The sequence below is a fragment of the Chiloscyllium plagiosum genome, chromosome 1 (assembly GCF_004010195.1).
Source record: "Chiloscyllium plagiosum isolate BGI_BamShark_2017 chromosome 1, ASM401019v2, whole genome shotgun sequence".
Taxonomy (NCBI): Eukaryota; Metazoa; Chordata; class Chondrichthyes; order Orectolobiformes; family Hemiscylliidae; genus Chiloscyllium; species Chiloscyllium plagiosum.
Genome location: NC_057710.1, coordinates 71,333,911 through 71,340,785, shown reverse-complemented (window position 1 = coordinate 71,340,785; position 6,875 = coordinate 71,333,911). Strand labels below are relative to the sequence as shown.

The window sequence follows — 6,875 nt, the reverse complement described above, 5'->3', positions numbered from 1 at the left end:
ATCTGGCACCATTTTATTTTTTGTATACGTTTATTTCAATAATAGTTGAATGGCAAAGGTTGGTTACATTTTATAGCATTGCTCAGATTGTTCTTAAGGATAAGCAATAACTACCTGAGATTCTGTTGCAGACAGTCAGTACAAGGGGCAATGGTGGGTTTCATGTATTTTACATTCTTAGAGATTTGATTCGATAAGAAAATCATGTATTATAGCCATGAACTGATTTTATTTAGCCATCATGTTGAATTTTGTTTCATTACAGCATCTCATTACAAAATAAACCATTAAATTAACTAAAAATCAGAACATTGTGAAAAATTAAACCTGTGTATTGACCTGCATCAGGCTGCACATTCATTCAGATTTTGCTATATGCAAGCTAATGTATTTTCCCAGACAGCTCAGGTTTGCAATAAGGTATAAATCCAGGGCAACTGATATGTATATTCATCAGAAGCTTTTTAAAAATTCATAGCTATTATGCTAACATAATACATGTAAATGAGTTACAGTGTAGTACAAATCATTAGTTTTCACTGCATCCTCTGTCAAATATGAATATGCATATACCCAATATATGCAGGAACCTATCATTTATAAAGGAAATTCATTTCACAAATATCAAAGTAAAATTCAACAGGAAAAGATTTTCATGGGGGAAAGATTTCCAAGTTAATGCTTTCAATATAGTCTTTCTTTTTTAGTTTGGGCATAGACATGAGTGCATTTATTTCAGAGGTTGTACAACATGCCATTGATCACCAATTGAAATGAATGGGTAGGAATCACGTAGGCTGTGAATCAAATTCCCAAAATCCAGACATGTGCTCTGTTGGGGTGATTAACTTGTAAGATTTAATTTGCATCTTAACCTCATAGAATTAATCAACCCAAATGGTGAAGCTGAACTGACTTCTTGCAAAGAGAAAGATTCATTGCTGAAGCGCTTACGATCTGTCATGTGAGGAACTGTTCATGACATGTAGGCAGGAGATGGTGGACAATTTACATCACCAACTGGGAACTACTTTGGAACCATCCCCCAGGCCATCCTCCCTGGGATAGGGGAGGATTGTCAATTGGGCGTCTTGCTCACGAGCAACCAGTAGCCAATTCAGCTAGCTAATAGTGTATTGAGTACCACTATCTGTGGCTGACTGTAATTTTCAAGTTGCCTCCAGGTCTTTCACTGCATGCAACAATGGCCTTTTGACTTTCATCTGTGACTTCTGCATTGCCCTGAATCCAACTGGAAAAGTCTTGTCCATGATTCCAGCCGCTGTATGCTGAAATCATTCTTTGCTCCGCATTAACCAATGGCCTCTGCAAAGAAATATTAAAAGAAGCGGTAAACTGACTGAATAGCTCATTTGTTTGCAGAACAAAACCTGCATGCAAAGGTACTTCTAAGATATTGTTGATCGCTCATCGTTCATTCATTACCGTATGGTATAAAATGTCACAATGAGTTCACACTGTGAAAATACTGTCAGGTTTTACATCAGAACATTGGTATCTGACAACTAATTAACTGCCTTTTATACCCTGAAGATATGTGAATACTTCATTATGTATAGTGGTTGAGACTTCTAGTGTTCTGCCTTTTGGGCAGTGCTTTAGAATGTTAAAGCACAAAGATTTTGTCAGCAGTGATAATGGACTATCAGAAGTCTATTTAGTTAGGCATTTTCCTTTTTCCATAACGGTAGATAAATCCTCAATGTAATTCCAATAAACTCTGCAACTTTCTATATGAGGGCTGTCCATTGCAGATAATTTAAACATCTATGGTATTTTTATTGTTAATTATTGCATAGTAGATGTATTATTCATTCCTGTAGAATAAAATTCAATGTAAATTTTGTGGATGAGCAATTAAGACAGGGAAAAGTTCTGTAATGCTGCCCAAGTGTTGTCCATGGAACAGAAAGCTGCTGGGCCCAGTACGTTAGATATATTCAAGAGGGAGCTGGACATGGGCCTTGCAGCTAAAGGGATCAAGGAGTATGGAGAGAAAGTGAGAATGGGATACTGAAATTACGTGATCAGCCATGATCATAGTGGTGTAGGCTTAAAGAATGGCCTACTCCTGCACCTGTTTTCTATGTTTCTGTGATCGATGACCAACGGGCAGGAAATAATCTCTGAGTTTATGATTTCTTCCACAGAATCGTACAAGTATGAAGCACCTGTGCCATTTATGAATGAACAGTGAGATAGTTTATATGGCCTGGACATTACTTTGTAAAGCTCTTTAGTATGTGTGCAAACCTAGGAGGATGCTAAAATGTAAATGACAAGACAATTAGGCAATTAAAACAGTAATCATGTGTGACAATTTAAAAAATTAATAAAAACTAAAACAATAATAGAATAAAAAGACAGTTGTGAAACATTTGCACTGAGAAGTTAATACAGCACAATGTAAATGTATGATGAGCTTCCTTCTACTTATCACGAGCTGATAGAATGTGATGTGGAGTGGATCAGCACAGGGACCTTGCCTTCTTTCTCAATAAGGAAGCATTGAAGCTCCCACAAGAGTTGGCAGGTTTCTGTTTACGCCATAACCACCACTTAACTATATGAAGGCTCAGAACTTCCTGTCGCCACATCATATAAGACAGGAGAAGCTCATCAAGAGCCTGTGAAAATCCTAATTTGCAGACTTATGTCAGAATTGCTTCAGATGTTCTAGTGAGCTGACTCTATGCTGCCAAGGTCTGTTCTCAAATGTTTCTGAACTTAGAGTGTGAGGCTCAAGCCAGACAAATATGATTTATTTGTCTAGCTATCTAGGAAATATTAGACAGTTTAAAACCTACATTAACAACCAAATTCCTGACCACTCAACTATTCCCCTAGCTCATCTACCTCTATGGCCATCCAACTATCTCCTGAGCCAACCCAACTAACACCCCAACAAGGCCTGACTAATCTCCTCCCAAATATCCCATTGATCAACCATCTATCCCCCTCGCAACCATCCAACTAGCCCCAATCTTCCTACCCCCTCACCTGCTGACCTACCTCGCCGAACCATTCACACACTTGCACATTCAGCTACTAACCCACTTATCTTGCCTTGTGCTTTTTCTCTTTCACATGAGACAAAGCAGGCCCAGTGGCTCTCATCCTAAAAGAAGGAGGTGGCAGAAAATCTGCTTTATGGTGGCCGAGAGTCCAACCACCCATAAAACATGGTGAGCAGTAATTAGGATATATCAATATATCATACAATGTTTGTCTCAGTCTTAAAACAAAGCCAATGGCCCCCCTGTGTTGTTAAATATGGAGGGCTCCATACATTACCGATTAGCTTCAATCTATGTTGAAACTGGATTGATTCTGAAGAAAAATACTTACTTTATGCCAGTTTACATGTGAGATCAACTTAGGCTCTTTTATAAAATCAATGTTGGCTTTACTGACAAGAATGACATTTATTAGACAATAAATACCACCTTAAAAACAATGCCCATGCATCAACATTAATAAGGTAGAAGTTTGATGGCTCATATTTAAAATAAATTCTATTTACATAAGATTAATATCTCTTCAATGAAGTGGTAAATGCATCAGATGGATTTGATTTGCCTTCTAAATCATTGACTATATTGTACAAAAAAGGCAAAAAGAAGGACATAAAATCTCCCTGCTTCCATTAATGCAATTTGAATTTGATTCACATTCAGTTTTTCTGAGAGTTTTTCTACTTTCTAATGTGGCAGTATCATAAATGGGCTGAAAAAATATTAAGAAATAGAGAGCTGGAAAATTTATATATCCACATTGTAAAAAAGCGTCTTCTGTTATTGCGATGAGAAAAAGGCATTGAAACAAGATGTGATGAATGTTTGTATTATATTCATACTGTTTCAGAAATTGGACTTCAAAGTGATGGAGATAAGGAATTTAAGTTATCAGTCCTGGAAAAGTCAGATTTGGTTTTTTTTATAAGTTAGAAAATAACTTTGAATGGTGAGTTCAAAAAAGCATTTCAAGGATATCATGTGATTTTAGCTAGAGAGACCATCTGAGAAAATAATTGTTCAGGCTTTAGCTGATTTATATTTGAGAATGATAGAAGCCAGAAGCAATTTCATGCAGAGAGAAAAGGTCCATAACAGCAGAAGTACTGTTAATAAAGTTTCCAAACAGCCAGGACTGGGGAGAAGTCCTGAGAAATTAACTTCAGCGTAGAAAATTTGGGAAAGTGTCAGAAACAATTACATCCAGTGAGACCTTTGAAAATATGAGTTAGGGGAACCCATGATAAATAATACATAGGCAAATTAGCAGTTTGTTTTGGGAGTCTCAGAAAGAGACATTAACCAGGGAACTGGCTACTCTGGATTTTGCATTGTGTAATGAGGAAAGATTAATTGATGACATCATAGTTAAGGATCCTCTAGGGAGTAGTGACCATAGTATGATAGAATTCAAAATTTAGTTTGAGGGTGAGAAAATGGAATCCCACAGTAGTGTTCTGGAATTAAACAAAGGCAATTATATAGTCATGAGGACAGATTTGGTCTAAGCAGATTGAGCAGGAAGGCTAAGTGGTAAGACAGCGGATGAGCAGTGGCAGATCTTTAAGAGGCTACTCAATTCCTCACAATTAAAATATATCTCAGTGAGAAAGAAAGGTGGTCAGGGCAATAAAAAAAAAATCCATGGCTAAACAAGGAGGTCAAGGACAATATAAAGTCAAGAACTAAGGTATACCATATTGCAAAGACCAATTAGCGGGATGGAAGACTAGGAAACGTTTAAACATAAACAAAAATATACCAATAATTAATAAAAAGAGCTGAGGTAAATTACAAAAGAAATCTAGTACAAAATATCAAAAAGGATAGCAAAAGCTTCAATAGGTATATAAAAGGAAAGACAGCCACTAATGTGAATGTTGGTCTCTTGGAAGGTGAAACCAGAGAGTTACTAGTGGAGAACACTCAGATGGCAGAGATGCTGAATCAATATGTTGCCTCAGTTTTCACAGTGGAGGACAATAGTACCATTCCTGTTGGAATGGGCAAGTCAGAGGCTATAGATTAACATGAGGTGCTGCATTTTGGGAAAGCAAATCTTAGCAGGACTTATACACTTAATGGAAAGGTCCTAGGGAGTGTTGCTGAACAAGGAGACCTTGGAGTGCAGGTTCATAGCTCCTTGAAAGTGGAGCTGCAGGTAGACAGGGTAGTGAAGAAGGCATTTGGTATGCTTTCCTTTATTGGTCAGAGTATTGAGTACAGGAGTTGGGAGGTCATGTTGCAGCTGTACAGGACATTGGTTAGGCCACTGTCGGAATATTGCATGCAGTTTTGGTCTCCTTCCTATCGGAAAGATGTTGTTAAACTTGGAAGAGTTCAGAAAAGATTTACAAGGATGTTGCCAGGGTTGAAGGATTTGAGCTATAGGGAGAGATTGAATAGGCTGGGGCTGTTTTGCCTGGAGCGTCGGAGGCTGAGGGGTAACCTCATAGAGGTTTATAAAATCATGAGGGACATGAAGAGGATAAATAGACAAAGTCTTTTCCTTTGGGTGGAGGAGTCTAGAACTAGATATTTAGGATGAGAGGGGAAAGATATAAAAGAGACCTAAGGGGCAGCCTTTTCACACAGAGGGTGGTACATTTATGGAATGAGCTGCCAGAGGAAGTGGTGGAGGCTGGTGCAATTGCAACATTTAAAGGCATCTGGATGGGTATATGAATAGGAAGGGTTTGGGAGGATATGGGCCAGGTGCTGACAGGTGGGACTAGATTGGGTTGGGATATCTGGTCGGTGTGGACAAGTTGGTTCAAAGTGTCTGTTTCCATGCTGTACATCTCTATGACTCAATGACTCTCTGAGATAAGAAAGAACTTAGAATAATCAACATCGACAGGGAAAAGGTGCTAAGCAAACTACTAGGATTGAGGACAGACAAGTCTCCCGGGCCTGATGTCCTGCATCATAGCATATTAAAGGAAGTGGCAACAGAGATAGTAGATTCATTGGTTACAATATTCTAAAATTTCCTGGACATAGGAAAGGTTATGGTGGATTGTAAACTGGCTAATATTCAAAAAGAGAGGGAGGCAAAATGTGGGAAATTACAAACCAGTTAGTCCACACTAACCCGCTCCCCACATTTTACCCCTACATCTAACACTATGAGCAGTTTAGCATGGCCAATTCACCTAACCTGCATATTTTTGGATTGTGGGAGGAAACCCACACAGACACAAGGAGAATGTACAAACTCCACACAGAGCGTTGCCTGAGGTGGGAATTGAACCCGGGTCTCTGGCGTTGGGAGGCAGCAGTGCTAACCTCCGTGCTACTGTGTCTGTTACTGGGAAAGTGTTGGAATCAATTATCCAGGAAGTAATATTAGGACATTTGGAAAGTCAAAATGCTATCCATCAGAGTCAGCTTGGTTTTATAAAAGGCAAATCATGTTTGACTCATTTGCTAGAGTTCGTCGAAGAAGTAACAATCAAGTTGGATAATGGGGATGCTGTAATTTATCCTGACTTCCAGAAGATGTTTGGTAAGGTGCCCCACACAGGTCAATTCACAAGGCTGGATCATATGTGATTAGGATAATTCATTAGCCTGGTTTGATGACTGGCTGATGGACACAAGACAGAGAGTTAGGATGTTTTTTTTTATGAATGGCAAAATGTAACTAATGGGGTGCCACCGGATTTGGTCCTTGGATGCCAGCTATTTACAATCTACATTAATGACATGGACACAGGGATAGAAAGGTCTATAGCCATTTTTGCAGATGACACAAAAATAGGGGGGATCGTAAATTGCAATGAGGAAATAAGAACCTTACAAACAGATATAGATCAGTTAGGAGAGTGGGCCAAAATG

The 6,875-nt window shown here is 38.6% G+C and overlaps 1 long non-coding RNA gene across 2 annotated transcripts in view; it reads right to left on the bottom strand.

Annotated features, from left to right (window-relative positions):
• Window positions 1–1,068: 1,068 nt before the first annotated feature.
• The window catches only part of LOC122549399, a 139,484-nt gene continuing 133,677 nt past the window's right edge, over window positions 1,069–6,875 (bottom strand). For both annotated transcript variants that reach the window (XR_006311518.1, XR_006311519.1), the window contains one exon: window positions 1,069–1,326. This is a non-coding gene — a long non-coding RNA (uncharacterized LOC122549399). The remainder of the gene's footprint in view (window positions 1,327–6,875) is intronic.